Source organism: Dermacentor albipictus, chromosome 7 (genome assembly GCF_038994185.2).
Source record: "Dermacentor albipictus isolate Rhodes 1998 colony chromosome 7, USDA_Dalb.pri_finalv2, whole genome shotgun sequence".
Taxonomy (NCBI): Eukaryota; Metazoa; Arthropoda; class Arachnida; order Ixodida; family Ixodidae; genus Dermacentor; species Dermacentor albipictus.
This window is the reverse complement of record NC_091827.1, coordinates 4,927,661-4,951,386: the sequence shown is the minus strand read 5'-3', so window position 1 is coordinate 4,951,386 and position 23,726 is coordinate 4,927,661. Positions and strand designations below refer to the sequence as shown.

General features: G+C 49.9%; 1 protein-coding gene and 1 non-coding gene across 4 annotated transcripts in view; both read left to right on the top strand.

Moving 5' to 3' along the window:
• The window catches only part of LOC135920776 (potassium channel subfamily K member 1-like), a 278,635-nt gene that overhangs the window by 197,762 nt on the left and 57,147 nt on the right, over positions 1-23,726 (top strand). The gene's annotated exons all lie outside the window — the stretch shown is intronic.
• On the top strand, positions 9,123-9,195 carry TRNAT-CGU (transfer RNA threonine (anticodon CGU)). Its single transcript has one exon. It is a non-coding gene; the product is annotated as a tRNA-Thr (tRNA).

The window sequence follows — 23,726 nt, the reverse complement described above, 5'->3', positions numbered from 1 at the left end:
GCACCAATATCCTCATTTCGAATGTGCAATCCAGTGCTTTCCTAATTAAACAACGGCAAGATATTGGCATCTCAATCAATTAAGCACTTCGACTGTGTTGGGGGCCTTCACCTGCATGCAGTCTTCGAAGTCTTGCAATCGTCTTCGGATACTTGGAAATTGTCCCTTGAATATGCATGGTGTCCTTTGGCTGTAGAGTGTATTTTGAGGAAGGAATAGCGGAGATTCCTGCAATACGTAGAATGACAGCCAGAATGTAAGCAATACTGGAACCATCAAAGCTTTTGAATGGAGATGCTACGTTCCTACGTGTAATGCATATTTTTTCTGATCTAAGGTCAAGGAAGCATTGTTATAAATGCCAAGAAACAAACTTTATACGGTAAGGGCTCCATACACAATTAAAGCATGGAAACACGTATCTGCAGCCCGATGCAGAGTAGATAAGAACGCTCGAGTGCACACAGCCTGCTATAGAGGTTGAGAGAGAGCGCATCATTGTCATACTGGAAATATTGCACGTGTATCGCTTTAGAAATAGCCACATTTCTTTTGCAAAACCGGCGCGCCATACTTCAGAAGCCGCTGCGCATAATATAAAGCTCTCTGCACCGAAGAGCATGTGTTCATAGGCCACATTTCTTAACGAACCATTCTATCGTATCTTTTAACTTCGTCATAGTTTCAAACGTGCCTCGCAGTTCGGACGCTGCCGCGTCACTGTTATCGCTGGCATCGCCACTCATTGCTGCGCATGATAAAAAAAAGGAATGCAAAATTATATTCAACGTTGCAAATGGGCAGCAGCTGTTCAATGGCTTCATGGCGCCATGACTCGTTCCGTTACTCGTTCATGCGGCTGACGATGACAAAGCGAAACACGAATAAGTATTTGACAACGTGTAAAAGAACTTGCTGCGGCCTTACCATGACACGGCGACGAAGCACTAGTGTGAGACGCTAACAGAAGAACCCAGCAACGATCCTCGGGCGCATTTAACAGTACAACTACCGTATAGTACAACGACGCCGCGAGCCCGGCGATGGTGCCCGTCTGGGCCACAGAACACCTATATGCTGGGCTTCGCACGTGTTCGATCGTGCCGCCTGCCTAGCTGCTAGCCACGACCGCAGCCACGTGTTTCTTATGCTCTGCCACCTAGTAGAATCGGCGAATCTCCATAGCTCGGCCGCGAAGCGGCTCGAGTGTCCACCCTTGTCATTTCCTACGTTACTCTATTGTAGCGGTATACACAAAGGTGACGCCAAGATGTGTCCGGTGTGACGAATCGGCGGCCGAAGTGCGTGCTTTTCCACTCGTGAGCGGGATTCGTTCATCGTTAGAAACTCCTGGAGACTGCCAGCGTCATGACGGAGATAAGCGAGCGCACGGTGTCAGGATTGGGGGCTCAATCCCTTCGTCCGTGGTCCTTTGCCAAGATTGGAGTACGGCATGAATTCGAAGGTAGCTGGCCCATGCCGTCGTCCAACTTATTTACGCTGAGATCGTTGATGAAGTGAAGAACTGCTTCTCATCGAGAACGAGGAAAAAGGGGTTTATTTACAGAAAATTAACTCAGTCTAACATGACTGTTTGAGAAAAATAGTATTAGTCCAACAGGACTGCATGAGAGAAGTGAACCAGTCTAACATGACTGCTCAAGAGAAGTGTGTCCAACAATCGCACAACCACAGTTTTTATACACTCGATCCGCTGGTCCTACGACGCGGCGGCTGTTCGTTTACACACCACCAACTCGCAGCTGCTCTGAAGACCAGTTTACAGACACAAAGGCACACACATTCCGAAGCCCAAGCGACGGCGTTGAAGGTGGTGCCGTTCCGGAAAATCGACGCCGCTCGAGGGACGCTCGTTGTTTTGCAACATGCGGAACCGTGAGAGCGCAAAGATTAGACGTTCCCGCGGTAGCTTCTTCAGGCGTGTCAGATCAGCGCCGCGTTGAGGAACTCGGGAAGCATTGTCCACACACCAAACTTGTCTTGTCACAATGTCGAAGCGGGCTGGAGGAAGGCGGCGGATTCCAGCACAAAGGTCGCTTCTTCGAACGCCTCGCAGCTGCAGCGGCGGAGAGCGGGAGGTGCGCGTCTTGCACCCCTTGTCGTAATCGGGTGGCAAGGTGACAATCTTGTTGTGCAACCCGCCGTTCTTTACAGCGCCTCCATGGCCCCAAAAGTCTCGACTGTCTAGCGCTGATAACCGCTAGGCAGGAAGAGAACGGCTGCTGGTCAGGGGGGGATTGATGTCTTGGCTCGCAGCAACCACTTGTGCATTGATGTCACCGCCCCAAAACATCCAACAAGGACAGGCAACTGCAAAATGAACCCCACAACACGGCTCTGCGCCGAGATGACGTGCATTGGCTCTCACTTTAGACTCGCTAGGCTTCAAAAAAAACAACAACAACATAAGTGCAGAAACAAACAAAAATGCTGCATTTCACTATGCCAATTTCTGAAGCAAATTCCTGCTGACAAATTCAGCAATCATGGAGGGAATCCTGCTAAACGAGAGGGGATCTTCTTCGCTTAATAAAATTAACACTAGTAACCCTAAAATTTAGGCGGGACCCCCAAACGCAGAATTCAAATTAGCCTGCTCAAACCATCCGCATTGCTATGCAACTTTCCCTTCTTATATCTAACGGAGAAGTTGTACTCTTGGAGAGTGAGGCTCCATCGGAGCAAGCGGCCGTTTTTGTGTGACATTTGATTGAGCCACGTCAGAGGACAGTGGTCGGTCTCGAAGATGAACTTCGCTCCGTACAAATAACACGACAACTTCTGGGCGGCCCAAACCAAACAAGCGCATTCCTTCTCTGAAGCGCTGTAGGCTTCCTCTCTTACATTTAGTTTACGGCTGGCGTAGAGGATAGGATGCTCCTCGTTATCGTCGCCGACCTGACTAAGTACCACGCCCATACCTCTGTCGCTTGCGTCGCATTGAACTATGAATTCCTTTGTGTAGTCTGGCGCGCGAAGCACAGGGCGAGAAACCAATAGCGTTTTCAAACTTTGAAAAGCGTTCTCTTTGTCCTTATCCCAGTGTACGTTACTCGGTGCTCCCTTTCGGAGGGCGTCTGTTAATGGACTTGCCAATTGTGAGTAATTCGGAATGTACCGTTGATAGTACCCCACAAGTCCCAAAAATGAACGAACGTCCGTTTTCGTGCGCGGCTGAGAAAAATCTCCAATCGTAGCTATTTTCAGCTCAGCCGGCCGTCTCATGCCCTGACCAACAACATGGCCCAGATAAGTAACCTGCGAACAACCAAACCTACACTTTTCCGCTTTCATCGTTAAGCCGGCTTCCCTCAACCGTGAGAACACCTGTTTGAGGTGCGATACGTGTTGTTCCCAGCTGTCCGAAAAAATGGCCACATCATCAAGATAAGGTAAGGCGAACTCCTGCAAGTCCTTTAGGACAATATCCATTAACTTAGAGAAGCTAAACGGCGCGTTCTTCAGCCCGAAGCTGAGTGCGAGAGGGCGAAAAGTGCCTACAGGCGAGATGAATGCGGCATAGCGGCTGGCACTTTCGGAAAGGGGAACTTGCCAGTACCCCCGCACGAGATCTATAGTTGAAATGTATTTAGCAGCGCTAACTCTTTCAATTCGTTCCTCAATGTTGGGTATCGGGTACAGCTGATCCCTAGTGATCGCATTTAACTTCCTGTAGTCAACACACGGACGAGGGTCCTTGTTAGGGGTTTCTACGAGTATTAGCGGTGACGTGTAGTCACTCTCAGCGGGCTCAATAACTCCCAACTCTAGCATGCGCTGTATCTCTGCCTCCATAATCTCTCTCTGTCTTGGAGACACCCTGTAAGGTTTTGATCTTACTGGTTCGGTAGAGGTCAGCTCAATTTCATGCGTTATCAGTTCGGTTCTACCCGGCCGATCGCTGAATCTGTCGAGATATTCCCCTAACACCCCTTTTAGCTCATCTAGCTGCCCGGGACTTAGAGCATGAGAGCTTACCGAGTGTTCCACTACTTCTTCTAGGCCGATTTCAGAGTTGGAGGTTGCCCTATACTCCTTAAACTTGGTACCAATGCCATCCGGCTCTTTGACAGTATAGTTAACGACTCCGCTCCGCTCTACATACGGCTTCATCAAATTACAGTGATATATCCTCACTTCCTTCCTGCGACCGGGCATTCTCAAAGCATAGTTAGTTTCTGAAAGTTTGTGCAACACTTTAACGGGCCCGTCCCAGTGAACTTCAAGCTTGTTCTTTCTTGAAGGTTTGAGGATCATTACCTGGTCTCCGGCGTTAAACGTACGAAGCCTCGCATTCCTGTCGTAATAGAATTTGGCGTTCTTTTGAGCTAGTGCCATGTTCTTTCCGACTAGTTCTTGGGTTGCGCTTAGCCGTTCCAGTAAATTCAGCACGTATTCAACCACGGTTGGACTCTCCCCTCTTTCCTCCCACATCTCTCTTAACATTCTCAGTGGAGAACGGAGTGTCCTCCCATACACTAGTTCTGCTGGAGAGAACCCTGTCGCTTCATGTGGAACCGTTCGCAAAGCAAACAAAGTTGCCGGCAGACAGTTCTCCCAGTCCTCCTTGTGCTCGTAACAGAGCGCACGCAAAACTCGCTTAAGCACCGAATGCCACCTCTCTACACTGTTTGACTGAGGGTGATAGACAGAACTGTGTATTAACTTTACCCCGCACTTTTGCAAGAATGTGGAAGTCAGTGCGCTCGTGAATACTGACCCTTGATCTGCCTGAATTTCGGCTGGAAACCCAACTCGTGCAAACACTGTCAAAAGCGCGTCTACTACTTCAGTGGAGCTGAGCTCTTTCAAAGGGATTGCTTCTGGAAACTTGGTAGCCGGACACAGCATGGTAAACAAGTACCTGTAGCCTGATTTTGTTTTTGGAAGAGGCCCTACCGTGTCTATTACAAGCCGTCTGAAAGGCTCTGTTATTAAGGGCACTACCTTCAGTGGAGCTTTCCAAGTCTCTCCTGGTTTACCAGAACGCTGGCAGGCGTCGCATGATCTTACAAAGTTTTCTACATCTTTGAAACAGCCAGGCCAGTAGTATTCCATAAGCAATCTTTCCTTTGATTTGTTTATGCCTAGGTGGCCGGACCACCCATTTCCATGACAAAGACTCAAAAGGTCCTCCCTATACTTAGTAGGTATGACTAACTGATCTAAAATCTTACCCTTGCGATCTCTGTAATGCCGATACAACAATCCTCCTTTCTCATGTATCGTTACGTTGCGCCTAGCAATGCCTTCTTTAGCTGTGTCACGTAATTTAGCTAAGCTCTCATCATTCTTTTGCTCGGCTGCCAGTGACTCTCTATCCACGCGTAAGAGTTGATCAAAGTTCTTTGAGGCCGGTGATAACAACGACCCTGTCTCGCTTGTGAGCGCGTCTGCTTGCTCTTCCTGCAGGCTAGAACTCTGACACTCTAGTGCTACGCTCTCATTGAGCTGGTCAACTGGCAGGCTCTCCTCAACTGTTCTTTTGTCCCTCGGGCCTAGCTCGGATTCGGGTATTGAAGCTATCCCCTTTTCTGCTTCAGCTGGAGGAGCTTGAGCATTTTCAGCCGAAAACGCCGCGATCTTACGAGCTTGGCCTCGGGTCAATGCCTGTACTATGCCCTCTCCTAGTTTGAGCCCTCTGTCACGCAGTAACTGATTCGAACGATTCGAAAAGATGTAGGGATACTGCAGTGACAAAAATTTGGAAACTGCAGCCTCAGTCTCTAGCTCCCCGAATGGTCCACTGATTTTGACTTTGGCCATGGGCAGACATACGCTGTGTTCTTCTACAACCTGTTTTATCCATGCTACTTCTCCGGTGAAGTCCTCTACCATCACGTAAGACGGATGGACAATGTCCAGCGTGGCGGCACTGTCTCTTAGCACTCGGCATGGTTTTCCATTAACTTGCAGGTCGTGGAGATATGGACTTAAAAGTTCCATATTCTCATCCTTTTCCTCCACGTAGGAAAAAACTACGCTAGGCTTCTCGCAGTTTACAGCTATATGTCCCAGTTTGTGGCATTTGTAACAGCGAATTGGTCTAAAAGATCCGAACTTTCTTTTCTGTCCTTGTGCGGTTTCTCCGTTAAGTTTCTCCTCGCTCTTTTCTGCGGGCTTTTCCGCCATGTCTACAGGCTTCCATCGTCTAGTTTGCGCACCCTTTTTGAACGGAAATGGTTTCCGCGGTCCATTTCGACCGTCCCAGTTTCCCTCCTCGGCGTTCAACTTTCTACGGGTTGCGTACTCTTCGGCTAATTCAGCCGCCCTTTCCACAGTGTTTACATTACCTCTGTCTTGCACCCACAGTTTCACAGCTTGGGGGAGGGTTTTGTAAAACTGCTCTAGACACATGCATTCAATGATCATGTCTCTGCTGTCGTACGCTTCCGCGCTTTTAAGCCACTCGACTAGGTTGGCCTTTAAGCTATATGCAAACTCCGGATAGCCCTCGCTATCTTTCTTGCCTGTGCTCCTAAACCTTTGCCGAAAAGCTTCGGCTGAAAGGCGGTATTTCTTCAGGAGACTAGCCTTAACTTTTGCATAATCATATGCATCCTGCGCACTCAATCTGGCGATTACTTCCGCCGCCTCACACGGCAACATAGACAGCAACCGCTGTGGCCATGTACTCGGGCCGAAGTTCATCTTCTCGCAAGTCCTTTCAAAATTGCTTAGGAACAAGCCTATGTCGGTCCCGACCTCAAATGGCTTTAATAGCCTGTCCATGCGGTACGATTCTGCCTCACTTGATCGTCCCAGAGCGCCTTCACTTCCTTGAGACATCTCCAAACGTTTGCTTTCAAGTTCGAGTTGCATTTTCCTTAACTGAAACTCGCGATCTTTATCGCGTTCCTCTCTCTCTTGCTTTTCTCTGTCCCTTTCTTCTCTTTCTCGGTCCCGTTCTTCTCTTTCTTTTTCCCGTTTCTCTCTCTTTTTGAGAAGTTCCAATCCCATTTCAATATCTTGCTCACTGGCCTGATTGGAAATTAGCTCCAATAATTCCGATTTGAGCATTTCCTTGCGTACATCTAGGCCCAGTTCCTCACCAACAATCAACAACTCGTCTCTCAGCAGTGTCCTTAACTCCATGACTGCTGCTTTACTGCCTTGATTCTGCTCTCTAAATCTAGCTAGGAAAACACAACCTAGCTAACACACAACAATCTAGCTTCCCTACTGTTCTAAACAGAACAACCACAAAATGAAGCCTAGAGAGTCAAAGCAAAAACCAAGCACTCACCACAGATACAGCACCATGTCGCAAAGTCCATCTCACCGCTGTCAGCCAGTTGTCAGGATTGGGGGCTCAATCCCTTCGTCCGTGGTCCTTTGCCAAGATTGGAGTACGGCATGAATTCGAAGGTAGCTGGCCCATGCCGTCGTCCAACTTATTTACGCTGAGATCGTTGATGAAGTGAAGAACTGCTTCTCATCGAGAACGAGGAAAAAGGGGTTTATTTACAGAAAATTAACTCAGTCTAACATGACTGTTTGAGAAAAATAGTATTAGTCCAACAGGACTGCATGAGAGAAGTGAACCAGTCTAACATGACTGCTCAAGAGAAGTGTGTCCAACAATCGCACAACCACAGTTTTTATACACTCGATCCGCTGGTCCTACGACGCGGCGGCTGTTCGTTTACACACCACCAACTCGCAGCTGCTCTGAAGACCAGTTTACAGACACAAAGGCACACACATTCCGAAGCCCAAGCGACGGCGTTGAAGGTGGTGCCGTTCCGGAAAATCGACGCCGCTCGAGGGACGCTCGTTGTTTTGCAACATGCGGAACCGTGAGAGCGCAAAGATTAGAAGTTCCCGCGGTAGCTTCTTCAGGCGTGTCAGATCAGCGCCGCGTTGAGGAACTCGGGAAGCATTGTCCACACACCAAACTTGTCTTGTCACAATGTCGAAGCGGGCTGGAGGAAGGCGGCGGATTGCAGCACAAAGGTCGCTTCTTCGAACGCCTCGCAGCTGCAGCGGCGGAGAGCGGGAGGTGCGCGTCTTGCACCCCTTCTCGTAATCGGGTGGCAAGGTGACAATCTTGTTGTGCAACCCGCCGTTCTTTACAACGGTCAACACCGTTTTACGGACGTGTCCAAGTCATCGCGCGCTGCTCATTCGCGCCTTGTGTTTTGCCTTGTCTCTGCGACACGATACTCGATCGGCTCCGATATTGACAAGGGCACGTACGGCCGTTGTACGACAGCGATCCGCTATCGGGAAACAGGGGAGCAAAGTTTGTTTCTGCCACGATGTTGCGCCTCGCCATTTTATGCGCGGTCCCCGGCTGGACTTCGGCGCCTCGCCACAGAAGTTCGTCCAAGTTCGGAGCAGTTGGCGCATTCACGCGACGATTGCGCTAACGTTGCAGGCAATTGGGAGTTCAGCTTGTCCGTGTACATATTACCCTTCACGCGGTAGCGGGTTACCAGAGTACTGGGTCAGACTTAAAAATTGGGCGGGTACCATGCTCTGTGGAATGTTCGGAGAGCATAAAGCTTATCGACGGCTTCCATCACATTCTCAATACCGAGACGCTATTGGCCTCGTTGCACGTAGGCTTGCAAGTACTGATTGTATTCACGGTTGAGTACGAAACGTAACGATTGACGTTTATCGCGTGTACACGCCTTGCAAACACATTATCAGCTCCCGGTATAGACTTGTGTAAATGGCATTTAGGGTGGCACTGAACTATACGAACGCTATTTGTTGCGTACGAACCAGCACCGCTGTCTATGAACGTGCGGAAAAGGGGTTAACCGAGGGGCCCGATTTTTATTAATCGTATCATAAGAAGCCAACAAACGAAAACACCAAGGACAACATATGGGGAATTACTTGTGCTTACTATACTAATTGAATTAAATAAATGATGAATTAATGGCAATGAAAGCGGATGAAAAACAACCTGCCGCAGGTGGGGAACGATCCCACGTCCTTCGCCTTGCGCGAAGACGTGGGATCTTGGCAGAAAAGGATGTTCCACATCCGCCGCCAATAGTTGCAAGTGGTGGCGCTGCCTAACACTCTCAAGGTTAGTTCTAGTAGTCAAAAACGTAAATACCCAAGAAAGTGGATGGGGAAACGGCGCGGCGGTAGCTCAATCGGTTAGAGCATCGCACGCGTAATGCGAAGACGTGGGATCGTTCCCCACCTGCGGCAAGTTATTTTTTCATCCGTTTTCATTGCCATTAATTTATCATTTGTTTAATTCAATTAGTAAGTGTAAGTAATTTCCCCAACAGGAGCTGCAGAAAATGCAGCTCCTGTTGAGACCTCCGCGGGCTAATTGGGTGCACTGTAATATCTGAACACGAGCTTGGTTCCGTATTAACTATACAGGCTCCATCGGAACACGCCCACCGTGACCGGTAAACGGACGCGCGCCCTTGCTCAGCTGCGCTGTCGTCTTTCACGAGTGAATTAGTTCCTAATGGGACGTAACTACACTTAGAAACACGATCTCGCCACATATGGTGAAACCACTCTCAAATCAGTTATTTCATCCCGGCCACACTATTGTGCGTCGACGTGCCCCTTACACCTTCTTCATCCATGTATTGTTTTAGCGGGATAGGTCTATCGACATTATGAAGAGGTCGTATATAATTCGGCGTTGCCCGGCCTTTCGTCGATAAGCGGGTGACTTAAAAGACGGGCAAGAAAAAATAATAAAGAAAAATAATCTTCCTCCCGCGGTATATCGCTCCTCGTGATCGCCAGCGTCCTCCTCTCGGCTCTTCCACCAACCTCTTCCACTCCCTGCAGCACTTCCTCGAGCGTCAAAGTCGCACGGACGGAGCAGGCGGCGCGCCTTGTCGCCGCACCAGATACGGCGTCGGCCCAAGGTCGTCGCGAGGCGCGTGACGGCCGCCAATCTGTGTGCGCGCGCTGTCACTGTGCGTGTGACCGCCGCGCATGGAACGACTGCCGTGCACGCCGCACCCGTAGGCCACACGACACAGAATATTACTGAGTTTGTGTTTAATTATACGATCTCCCGTTACCGAAGGTCGCCAGAATATCCACTCATACTCACTCGCCTATATTTTTGTAGTACCCACTCATACGCGATCGTACTCTTCAGCACTCGCTCACGTTCCAACTCGTGCTTACCATAGCAGATCACGGTCATGCGCGCACAAACGAGGACAGAGTGAAGAGTAAACAAAAGCGCTTACTTCCAACTGATCGTGTATTTATGAAATGTCATCATATGAACACTTTCATTCATGACGTCACAAGTCGAAATGCCGACATCAGGTGGCCAAAAACTTAATTTCTTTGAACAACAGAAAAACAGAAGATGCGCTGACACACTACACACCCGCCTTTCTAATGCACTCGGCTTCAATTATCTCCCTAACATCGTTGCTCTTATTTTTGGCTACTATCTTACACATGTTGAACAAGGGTTTTCACGGCTTTTTCTTATTTATTCCGCACTCGTGACAATTCACAGAAAGATTCTCATCGCACTAATTCCACACCTTCCTCCTGTGTTCTTAGAAGTCTTTCATTCAGACACCTTCCAGTCTGACCGATATAGCTGGAACCACACGATAAGGGAACTTCACATACCACGCCAGACACACACGCGTTACAGAAGGATCACTTTTGTAAAAGGAAGCGCTTGTGTTGTCTGCTCCTCACTCTGTCCTTGTTTGTGCGTGCTTGGCCGTCACCTGCTATGCATAAGCAACTCGCCCAAAAGTCGGTGCTCATGCTTGCCATCAGACTGGCGTTTATGGTCGTTTCCGTTCACACTTACCCACTCACACGAGCACTCGCTCGCATACTCACGTCCACGCAAACTATGCAGACTCGCACGCACGATAGCCGGCACTTACTCCTATTCATATATACTTGCGTCTATAGCTCAAACTTGAATGAGTGTGGAGAGAGTATGAATTAACGTATAAGTTACCCAGCGCAGTAGCCTTGATCTTGTGGTGCTGAGGTCGCGGGTTTCATTTCCAGTCACGTTTCGATCCGCGTGGAATGTGAAAACGCTCGTGTGCCGTGCTCTTGGTGCACATTAAAGAACCTCGTGTTAATCCGCGGAGCCGTCCCCTACACGCTGCCCTTCGTAGCCTAGGTGTTGCTTTGGGACGCGAAACAATCACTTGCAGATTACAACACGACACGCAGCTTTGCCGAGGCCCTTGAAGGCCTGTTGAGCTGGAGTTTTGAACACACTGTGCTGGTGGCGTAAAGCCGAAATAGGCTGTTGTTACAACTGCCACAAGATGTTACCGGGACGGGCTTTCGGCGACTGCTGGGATCTCGAACCAGGTTGACCATCGCAGAGGGTTCGGCAGGGAAGACGAGGTGATGTAAAAATAACAGATGTTTAATACATCATTACGGGTGAGCAGGGCGCTCCAAGACAAAAAAACATACTGAAACGTTCGGCGTGCGTGCTCCTTCACGCAAGGGCAGAGATGATGTGTCCATGTGGCATCTCGTTCGCCTTCTTATACCCTGCTAGGCCTTCTAGCCACCCTAACCCTGCACCATCCGGGCAACCTAATTCTCTCTTGCTTTGTCAGTACACTGTCAGGGCCTTGTCAGCACACTGGCCAGCTCACACAGGTCAATACGGAGAGAAACTACTCCCTCGCGTAGAGGGGGTGAGCGTAGGTCACGTCAGGTCAACTCACACAGAGAGAAACCGCTGGAGGTGCTGCAGGTAGAGGTGCTGGACGTAGGTCACGTCGTGTCAGCTCACACAGAGAAATTCAGAGAGAGAGAGAGAGATAAAACTTTATTGTGTATTTGATGGAGCCGAAGGGTGCTGGGGTTGGGACCCTAACCCCCAGTCCCCCCTTTCTCGGGCGGCGGCCAGTCCTTGCTTTCTGGCGGCGTCTTAGGTCATCCGGACGGCCCAGAGCTGCTATTTTGGGTCCAAGCTGAGCAGCAACGTCTCCCACTGATCGGCCGTAGTTAGGATGCGTGTAGTGTTAGTGCGGGCGGTGTTGATGGGTGAGGCTTTGGGACTTGCCCAGATAATATGATCGAGGTCAGCGCGGGCCTCGCACGCTTTGCAGAGTGGGGAACATGCATCGCGGTAAATGTGGTGGTATAGCACGGGGTTTGGGAAAGCTCGCGTCTGAAGTAGTCGCCAAGTAGTGGATTGAGATTTATTCACTGTTTTGTGTGCTGAGGGGTAGCGTAACCGCTCTTTGCGGTAGTGGAGCAGGATTTCTCTGAGCGTGACCATTCGGTCCCGCGCGTGACCGCGATGCAGCACAGAGGGCTCGTCAGGATCGGAAGACGCAAGAGAACGATGATGCGCCCGGTGGGCGAGAGCTTGGGCGGCATCCTGCGCGGCTTCGTTTCCAGCCAGACCCGAGTGACCAGGGTCCCAAATGATCTGGACGCGGCGTTGCCTTGAGGGGGTGTGCCGGAGAGTATCTCCTGTGCTTGGAGTGCTGTCAGTCCTCTTGTGCAGTTACTATTGGCCGTTTTGGTATCGCCGATGATGCATTGTGCATTGGTAGAGGCGTAGGCCAAAGCGATGGCCGTGTTTCTTGTCCTTCTTCGGGTTGAGTGGTGAGCATTGATGCGGTCGCGGCTGGAATTCGGAGAAAAACCACTACCTGGCGTAGAGGTGGTGAACGGAGGACATAGGAGAGTAGGATTTGCACTTGTGAATAATCCAGTCACACATACCCGACGGACAAGTCTTTTCGTGTTGACGAGCGTGAAGATTAGGCACGTCGTGTCTGAGGTGTTTGGGGGCAACCGGTTCATTCGTGACCGCACAAAGTCAACCGTCACACTTGTCGGCTAGTGAAAGGCACAGCTCTCGTCATTCATTTGCGCTGTGACCTGGCTGTGCAAACGGTCCCGCTTTACTTTGTTTATGCGTTCATGCTTAATTTGACTGTTATTTGGGTGTACAGTAATGAAACAAGGCACCTGCACTCACCGAGGCTAGTCTGTGCCTCATATCGAAGCTGTGCCTCAGTCTTTCCTTAATCATACAAAAAGGGAGAACGAAAAAAAAAATAGTCCAATCAGTAAAACCGCCGGAGGTGGTGTCATCTTTTGTATTTTATTTCCTTTAGTTAGTTAACAAGTTCAGACTCAACCTGAGCGGGTGCCGTCAAAATCCATCGCGTCATGGCTGCAGATCGCGCTGCGGGAAGGTGGCGTCGCCAGCCGTCTTCATTAAACCAAGCCTCCTCTCGTGCTCGTATTACTCACAGGGGTGCATCAAGAGTGCGTGCCTCTCTTTTTTTCTTGTTTCTTGAGCAATAATTGTGTCTGTAATCGATTGTTAAAGTGGGGCGATTGCTTGCAGATGTTCAGATATCAATTAGTTTCTATTTGTTTACACTCCGCACTACCTTGATTACGGTACGGGGTCAACGAGTGCCCCGGCCTTAACTTGTATTGCTGTGCCTGCTGTGCGGCGGCCCGTGTTTCCGCGAGATCTCTCCTCGCCGTTCCTCATCTCGCGCCAGTGCATCGTCTCGTCTGGAAAGAGCTCCGAAAAGGGATCATTCGTCCGGAGATTCCTGGGTGGCGGCGCCGTAAAACGCTCCCCTCGCCATCCCTTGCTCTGACATCGCAGCAACTTGGCCGCCGTGGGAGCGACGGGTGGTGCGTGATGTGTCCCGCAAGAATTGCCCACATCGCCACCGCCATCCCTGTTTACACTCGTTCGCCCGGAATTTCAGCCGCGGCCCTCTTTTGGGGGTTTTATCGCCGGGGAACCCTCGATCGAGCTGGGAAATGTGGACATGTGCAAGGATGAGGATTGTGTTTTATTTATCGAGCATTCTTGTCGTTAGCGGTACCTAAGGCCTCTTTATGGTGTTTATCGCCGAGAAGCATTAGGGCTGCCTGCTAAAATACGTAGCCCGGCTAATTAAACGATTTTGTTGTTTTCTCTCTCTCCTATCCTCTTGATTGCCACACTCACTGCGGGTCTTGTGAATTCCCTCGTGGCTGCTATTGTGGGAACCCGTTTTATAAACGTCTTGTGAAGGTTTTGTGGGCTCATAACATCATACTCTTGCGTGAACACGTAAATTAACTATACACGTCTGTAACTGCAAACTGTATGCGTGAATTTCGTCTACTCTCTACAAGCCGGTTTCGCAAGAAAATCGCGATGAGACGCTGTGAGTATGTTCTGATGTCTGTCGTAACTGTTATTCCAGATAGTCCTCTCTTTTTTTCAATTTTTTTTTTGCCTTTGGGAATTCACATACGCCAATGAGCACGCTGACATTTAAAGAGTGGTGAGCAAGGACAACAGTCTAGTGCCTTTTTTGTATTTTTATCATCTATAGTTCTATGTCAAAGCTTGTAGCCGGCACCACTTAAAAGGTCTGTCTCCTAAGGAGGATCATATATCAAACAAACAAAAAGACGCAGTTTCGCCCGAAAGGCGAAGCATCGATTGCTACAGCAAATTAGTGGACAGCTATACGAAGTAAGGATAGTAGATTTACTGACCGTATAAACATGTAAACATTGGCTTACTATTTAAATTTACAAGCATGGTGTCACACGCGCAGCAGCAAACATGAACACATCTCACTCGATGACCGCGGAAACTCGCTGTCAAAACGCTGCAGGGAGGAAACACGGCAGCAGCAGCGAGCGAATTCACCTTCGTGCTGCGTCTCGCATCAGCGCGAACTAAGCCACACCGGAGTAGCCCGGGGTAGAACTCGCCCCCTCCCTTGCGTGCGCGAGATTGAGCCGCGATCGCTGGCTCACGCTCGTACCCTTTCACTCGCACACACCGCACACGGCGCGTGGCGACGATTTTGTCGCCCTTGGACTTCATACGGAGCCTCACGGCGACGGCAGAAATGCGCCTGGCGGGGCCATGTAATTGTTCTCGCAATAAAAATAACAAAGTATACCGACTGTTCTATCGTATATACACATACTATATAGCAGTATGGGCAGCAGTGTCAGTGTACACAAAACGTTGGCTCGCATTGGCTGGGCGTGAGGCAACGTTGGTACATATTAACGTTGGCTCCGCTTGTATCATTACTCAGCTGTTACGATACAAGCGGTGTACTCCCCGTTCACATCCCACCCGTTTGCTGCAGAGCATGAAGAGTTCGTAACTAAAATCAGAGGAAGTACTTTTGCACATGCAGTATATGCATTCACGCCGTCCAATACACTGTGCACTTTCGTAAAGATGCTTTTCTTTTTGTTATTGAACAAGAAAGATCATGAATGGCATTCTAGAAAACGCTTACGTATACTGTCGCGTGCTATATGAGCTGCAACACGGCGAACGTGCTCAAAAGGGCCCCAAGGCTGCACGGCGGCGTTACACATCCGAAAAATTGTTGTAATAAATACCAGTAATTGTAACGGTGTTCAGTTATCCCGTTATTCCTATGATCGACGCCACCGTGCAGACGAGGGGGGGCGGCACCGGGTTGCAGCTCACATTGCACGCGACTGTACGTGTCAACTAACTTTTTCGGACCCCATCGCGGGCGAAATGTGCGTGTTCCTGCAAAGCTGGCGCTCACGATTAAAACTTCAAAGCAGACAGGATTTGGTTCTAAGATCTAGTCGCCACCGGATGTCGTGTTGAGATGCGCTCGCCTCGGGTACTTTTAAACAGACTTGAGCGCGGGAAAGGACGTAAAGTTCACGCGCTTATTGTATATACATGTTGTCGAGTAAACCGCGTGCGGACTTATCTTCAGCGCTTGGAACGTTCACAAATTCGCCCGAATTTACGTTATACATATACACATAAGCACTGATTCGAGGCGCCTGCGTGGTGCTCGTGTCGAAAATTGCCGCGCGACTGGCCGCTCGAGGCACTTTGCGTGTATTCGCGGGCTTCTTTCACGCTTGGAAAAACATTTATGTAGCACGTATTGAGTAACAGAAAGCTGTATCGCTAGTTTTGCATGTCGCTCTACAATTTTCTAATTCACACATTTCATCTAATTATAATATTTGAAAAATTGAATAAATAATGAAGACTAATTGTCTAATTAGGAGGAAGGAAAAGTAGTTTGAGTATCTCCAAGCGACGGCGAGCAACATTACTTTTCTTCTGTCCAGCTACGTGGCATTTGCATAATTTTAAGCTATGACTAAAGTTAGCTGGGACAGCATATATATATATAGTGTGTGTGGGGGGGGTTGCACGCCACGCGGTGAGGCGACAGCGCCAACGCGGTGCGACAAGAGAGCTGTGCACAGCGCGGCAGAGGTCGCCCTCTTCGTTGCAGCGACGCCCGCATCCCGAGAGCCGTTTGGAAAGCATCCCGACGCGCCGGATAATCCCTTCGGTCCACACTTCTCCCGTCGGCCATGGGGGTTCAAAAAACGACGCTGAGGTCATCCTTCAGATTCGCGGTTAGATAAGGCAGGCTCGCGTGGTTTGGCCCCCGCTGAACGACGACGGGAAAACAACCGAGAGCCCTGAGCTCGTCCAGGCTGGCCTCTCGGTGTATACGTTCGCGAGTGGCATAGATACGCGTGTTGTTGCCCCGGCCGCATATATCCAATGACCGTTTGGTCGCTCGCCAAATAGATGGCGGCTCGTAAAAACTGACAGCCGGATAAAGGGACAAGCGGATTGCCAGCAGCTGGACCTTTGATACGCGACAGAGGGCGTGACCGCGCAGCTCTTGGTTGGACTATGCTCACGAGCGGCGATGACACCTCGTGGCTCGTCGTGTGCGTCAGGGGCGATAGAGGCTGCTTTTTTTGGAATTAAACGGAGCCGAACACGATGGGTCGTGAAAGGCTAAATGCCTCATACGGGTCGGTGTGCGTAAGGGCTGCGTGTATTTGAGACGTGAACGCGACCGATGCGCGAGCAGCGATTATGTGCAACGAGTGCTTTGGCGCACGATTTTCTGGGCGCCAGACGTGAACTCTATTCCAGTGAGCGTATATGCATGCAGTTGGGCCATCGCGACAACGCCGAAGGTACGCGTGGAACAAAGCACGCACTATTTCGCTTTAGTCGGAATACCGCGATATAAAGAAGAAATATGAATGAATAATTTGAGTGTGTGCATTCGCTTTATTACACACCGAGGTCAAAGGCACGATCGCCATAACGATCTTGCGCGAAAGGCAATTTTATGGAATAAAGTTCGTACGAAAACATTCAACAACAAACAAACGAAGGAAAAAGGAAAGTACACCGGTTTTGTGTCCTAACAGGGCTCGAATAGCCAAGCAAGAAGGGCGCACCCGCCATATGAAGTGGCTCGGGTTCTGCCGCGTGCGTTCGGTTAGCGTTCGAGCGCGCACTGCAAACCGAAAATGGCCATCTCTTCGCCATCGTCGCATAGTGATCGGCAGCGGTCCTTACACGGAGTCTCGGTGGCGTTTTGCTGCTGAGCACGAGGTCGCGGGTTCGATGTGGACCGCATTATGACGCGTGGGCATAATTCGATGCCAGGCCCGGGTGGCCGCACTTGGGTGCGCGTCAAAGAGCGCCACATGTTCGAAAGAACCTGGAGCCCGATGCACGCTATACAGAGCGTCTTTCGCAGCCCATGCGCGGGGACGTGTGTGGGTGGCTGTACGCAGTTTTATATGCAAGCACGATTGCTCCCATGCATCGTACATGGAACACAGATCGCACCGTTCGTGGGGGCGGTGCTCTGAAGACGCGTTCCTTAAAATCGCGTTTGACCGCATGATAGTTTCCTTGCGCGCGCGTTTGTTTTGGGAAGCACCGTCTTTCCCGTAACCAAGTGGACACTTTCCTTCCTCCTTTCATATATATATATATATATATATATATATATATATATATATATATATATATATATATATATATATATATATATATATATATATATATATATATATATATATATATATATATATATATATATATATAATTAACACAGGGGGTTTATTGAGTTTGGAAGGCAGGCGGAAGGACCGCACGACGGGCACAGCCAAGACATTCGCAGGCCGGCTTCAACAGCTCGCGATCTGCGCTCGCACCGCCCGCCTAGATATATACAGTGTCCCACTGCTGCGTGCGTTGCTTCATCCCCAGTACAGTAGCCCGGCGGCGAAGGGAAGCCATCCTGGCGACTCAAGGCGACGTGAGGACAATGGGGTCATGGTATGGCTTGAGGCGGCTCACGTGGACCACCTGGCGGCCAAGATGACGCTTGTCAGAGGATAGGGTGATCGGCTCAACAACATGGGTGACGGTAGATCGGCACTCGATGACGCGATACGGGCCGTACGTGGGGGCAAACTCAGGAGTCAGGCCAGGGGAATGAAACAGTGCGCGGGGCCAGACGAGGGAGCCGACGGCGAAAACTTGTTCAGATTGCGGTCATGGCGATCTTTTTGGATGGCCTGGTTGTCCGAAGTAAAGGAGTGGGACAGCTGCCGATACTCTTGAGCATATTGGGCCATTTCAGAAACTGGGCTGAATTCGGAGGCGTCCTGACGATACGACAAAATGGTGTCGAGTGTGGCGCACGGTTCGTGGCCATATATAAGAAAGAATGGGGAAAAGCCGATTGTCGACTGTGTCGCGGTATTATACGTGTAAGTGACGAAGGGAAGAACGACATCCCAGTTAGAGTGGTCAGAAGTAATGCACATGGACAGCATGTCTTCCAGCGTGCGGCAAAAGCGCTTCGTTAGTCCGTTGGTCTGCGGGTGGTAAACTGTATACATGTGCGGTGGACTGTACGGCATGAACGAAGGAGCTCCTCAGTGACATCGAATGAAAGCACACGCCCTCTGTCGCTGAGTAGTTCGCGTGGTGCACCATGGTGGAGGACGAAATGACGTAAGATAAAGTTCGCAACGTCACGAGCACCAGCCGAAGGAAGCGCAGCCGTTTCCGCATACCGCGTTAGGTGGTCGACGGCGACGATGACCCATCTGTTACCAGAGCACGAAAGTGGGCCATAAAGATCGATTCCGACACGGTCCAAGGGGCGTGCAGGACACGGTGAAGGCTGCAGGAGGCCGGGCGATTGGGCAAATGGTTTCCGTCGTTGACGCAATTGGCAAGACCGAATGTATTTGCGGACATATGTGCACTTGCCACGCCAGTAATAACGTTGTCGGAGCCGCTAATACATCAGCGCATCAGCGAGAGCATGTTGAGAATCAGTATGAAAATATGCGCAGACATCCGACCGCATGTGGCTAGGGATGACGAGCAGCCAATTACGGCCATCCGGTTGATAGTTGCGACGATACAATAGTTCGTCCCGTATCGCAAAATGCGTGGCTTGGCGGCAAAGGGCACGTGGGTGTGCAGAAGTTGGCGGGGCGGAAAGAACATCCAGGAGGGAGACGATCCAGGGGTCTTCTCGCTGTTCAGAGGACATGTCTATCGCGGTAAGAGCAGCCAAGGAAAAGGCACCAGTTGAATGCATTTCTGCGGTCGATTTCACGGGAGATCGGGAGAGCGCATCTGCGTCAGTGTTTTCGCCCCGATCGGTACACTACGCGAATGTCAATTTCTTGCAAGCGAAGAACCCAACGTCCAAGGCGACCAGGAGGATCCTTCAGAGGTGCCAACCAACACAGTGCGTGATGGTCAGTCACCACGCCGAAAGTGCGGCGGTATAAGTATGGACGAAACTTGCTTATTGCCCGACACAATCGCGAGACACTCTTTCAGTTACCGAGTAGTTGTATTCCGCCTCGGTGAGGGCACGGCTAGCATAAGCGACAACATACTCAGAAAAGCCTGCATGGTTTGCGTTGCGCGAGTACTGCACCAAGACCGAAGCCGCTGGCGTCCGTGTGTACTTCGGTTGGTGCAGTCGGGTTGTAATGGCGCAGAATGGGTGGTGAGGTAAGCAGATGCCGTAATATAGTGAAGGCGTCGTCGCAGGCTTGAGTCCGATTTCGAAGATTACCAGGGCCAGCAAGTAGCTTCGTAAGCGGTGCTATGATGGAGGCAAAATCCTGGAAAAAGCGACAAAAATACGAGCATAAGACCGCAAAGCTACGCTTATAGGAACACCGCGACGGCGAAAAGTTTGTCAGGGTCAGGAATAATTCCGTGTTTTGAGACTACATGACCTAGTATGGCGCCCTGTGTGTGTGTGTGTGTGTGTGCGTGTGCGTGTGTGTGTGTGTGTGTGTGTGTGTGTGTGTGTGTGTGTGTGTGTGTGTGCGTGTGTGTGTGTGTGTGTGTTGTAAAGAACGGCGGGTTGCACAACAAGATTGTCACCTTGCCACCCGATTACGACAAGGGGTGCAAGACGCGCACCTCCCGCTCTCCACCTCTCCGTGCTGCAGCTGCGAGGCGTTCAAAGAAGCGACCTTTGCGCTGGAACCCGCCGCCTTCCTCCAGCCCCTTCGACATGGTGACGGGACGAATTCGGTGTGTGGACAATGATTCTAGAGTTCCCCAATGCGGAGCTGATTTGACACGCCTGAAGAAGCTACCGCGGGAACGTCTTATTTTTGTGCTTCTCACGGTTTGGAGTGGCTCGGAACAATGAGCGACGCGCGATCGACAACGTCGATTTTCCGGAACGGCACCACCTTCAACGCCGTCGCTTGGGCTTCGGAATGTGTGTGCCTTTGTGTCTGTAAACTGGTCTTCAGAGCAGCTGCGAGTTGGTGGTGTGTAAACGAACAGCCGCCGCGTCGTAGGACCAGCGGATCGAGTGTATAAAAACTGTGGTTGTGCGATTGTTGGAGGCACTTCTCTTGAGCAGTCATGTTAGACTGAGTCACTTCTCTCATGCAGTCCTGTTGGACTAATACTCTTTTTCTCAAGCAGTCATGTTAGACTGAGTTAATTTCTGTAAATAAACCCCTTTTTCCTCGTTCTCGATGAGAAGCAGTTCTTCACTTCATCAGCGATCTCAGCGTAAATAAGTTGGACGACGGCATGGGCCAGCTACCTTCGAATTCATGCCGTACTCCAATCTTGGCAAAGGACCACGGACGAAGGGATTGAGCCCCCAATCCTGACAACTGGCTGACAGCGGTGGGATGGACTTTGCGACATGGTGCTGTATCTGCGGTGAGTGCTTGGTTTTTGCTTTGACTCTCTAGGCTTCATTTTGTGGTTGTTCTGTTTAGAACAGTAGGGAAGCTAGATTGTGGTGTGTTAGCTAGGTTGTGTTTTCCTAGCTAGATTTAGAGAGCAGAATCAAGGCAGTAAAGCAGCAGTCATGGAGTTAAGGACATTGCTGAGAGACGAGTTGTTGATTGTTGGTGAGGAACTGGGCCTAGATGTACGCAAGGAAATGCTCAAATCGGAATTATTGGAGCTAATTTCCAATCAGGCCAGTGAGCAAGATATTGAAATGGGATTGGAACTTCTCAAAAAGAGAGAGAAACGGGAAAAAGAAAGAGAAGATCGCGAGATAACAAAAATGCAACTTGAACTTGAAAACAGACGTTTGGAGTTGTCTCAAGGAAGTGAAGGAGCTCTGGGTCGATCAAGTGAGGCAGAATCGTACCGCATGGACAGGCTATTAAAGCCATATGAGGTCGGGACCGACATAGGCTTGTTCCTAAGCAATTTTGAAAGGACTTGCGAAAAGATGAACTTCGGTCCGAGTACATGGCCACAGCGGTTGCTGTCTATGTTGCCGTGTGAGGCGGCGGAAGTAATCGCCAGATTGAGTGTGCAGGATGCATATGATTATGCGAAAGTTAAGGCTAGTCTCCTGAAGAAATACCGCCTTTCAGCCGAAGCTTTTCGGCAAAGGTTTAGGAGCACAGGCAAGAAAGATAGCGAGGGCTATCCGGAGTTTGCATATAGCTTAAAGGCCAACCTAGTCGAGTGGCTTAAAAGCGCGGAAGCGTACGACAGCAGAGACATGATCATTGAATGCATGTGTCTAGAGCAGTTTTACAAAACCATTCCCCAAGCTGTGAAACTGTGGGTGCAAGATAGAGGTAATGTAAACACTGTGGAAAGGGCGGCTGAATTAGCCGAAGAGTACGCAACCCGTAGAAAATTGAACGCCGAGGAGGGAAACTGGGACGGTCGAAATGGACCGCGGAAACCATTTCCGTTCAAAAAGGGTGCGCAAACTAGACGATCGAAGCCTGTAGACATGGCGGAGAAGCCCGCAGAAAAGAGCGAGGAGAAACTTAACGGAGAAACCGCACAAGAACAGAAAAGAAAGTTCGGATCGTTTAGACCAATTCGCTGTTACAGATGCCACAAACTGGGGCATATAGCTGTAAACTGCGAGAAGTCTAGCGTAGTTTTTTCCTACGTGGAGGAAAAAGATGAGAATATGGAACTTTTAAGTCCATATCTCCACGACCTGCAAGTTAATGGAAAACCATGCCGAGTGCTAAGAGACAGTGCCGCCACGCTGGACATTGTCCATCCGTCCTACGTGATGGTAGAGGACTTCACCGGAGAAGTAGCATGGATAAAACAGGTTGTAGAAGAACACAGCGTGTGTCTGCCCATGGCCAAAGTCAAAATCAGTGGACCATTCGGGGAGCTAGAGACTGAGGCTGCAGTTTCCAAATTTTTGTCACTGCAGTATCCCTACATCTTTTCGAATCGTTCGAATCAGTTACTGCGTGACAGAGGGCTCAAACTGGGAGAGGGCATAGTACAGGCATTGACCAGAGGCCAAGCTCGTAAGATCGCGGCGCTTTCGGCTGAAAATGCTCAAGCTCCTCCAGCTGAAGCAGAAAAGGGGATAGCTTCAATACCCGAATCCGAGCTAGGCCCGAGGGACAAAAGAACAGTTGAGGAGAGCCTGCCAGTTGACCAGCTCAATGAGAGCGTAGCACTAGAGTGTCAGAGTTCTAACCTGCAGGAAGAGCAAGCAGACGCGCTCACAAGCGAGACAGGGTCGTTGTTATCACCGGCCTCAAAGAACTTTGATCAACTCTTACGCGTGGATAGAGAGTCACTGGCAGCTGAGCAAAAGAATGATGAGAGCTTAGCTAAATTACGTGACACAGCTAAAGAAGGCATTGCTAGGCGCAACGTAACGATACATGAGAAAGGAGGATTGTTGTATCGGCATTACAGAGATCGCAAGGGTAGGATTTTAGATCAGTTAGTCATACCTACTAAGTATAGGGAGGACCTTTTGAGTCTTTGTCATGGAAATGGGTGGTCCGGCCACCTAGGCATAAACAAATCAAAGGAAAGATTGCTTATGGAATACTACTGGCCTGGCTGTTTCAAAGATGTAGAAAACTTTGTAAGATCATGCGACGCCTGCCAGCGTTCTGGTAAACCAGGAGAGACTTGGAAAGCTCCACTGAAGGTAGTGCCCTTAATAACAGAGCCTTTCAGACGGCTTGTAATAGACACGGTAGGGCCTCTTCCGAAAACAAAATCAGGCTACAGGTACTTGTTTACCATGCTGTGTCCGGCTACCAAGTTTCCAGAAGCAATCCCTTTGAAAGAGCTCAGCTCCACTGAAGTAGTAGACGCGCTTTTGACAGTGTTTGCACGAGTTGGGTTTCCAGCCGAAATTCAGGCAGATCAAGGGTCAGTATTCACGAGCGCACTGACTTCCACATTCTTGCAAAAGTGCGGGGTAAAGTTAATACACAGTTCTGTCTATCACCCTCAGTCAAACAGTGTAGAGAGGTGGCATTCGGTGCTTAAGCGAGTTTTGCGTGCGCTCTGTTACGAGCACAAGGAGGACTGGGAGAACTGTCTGCCGGCAACTTTGTTTGCTTTGCGAACGGTTCCGCATGAAGCGACAGGGTTCTCACCAGCAGAA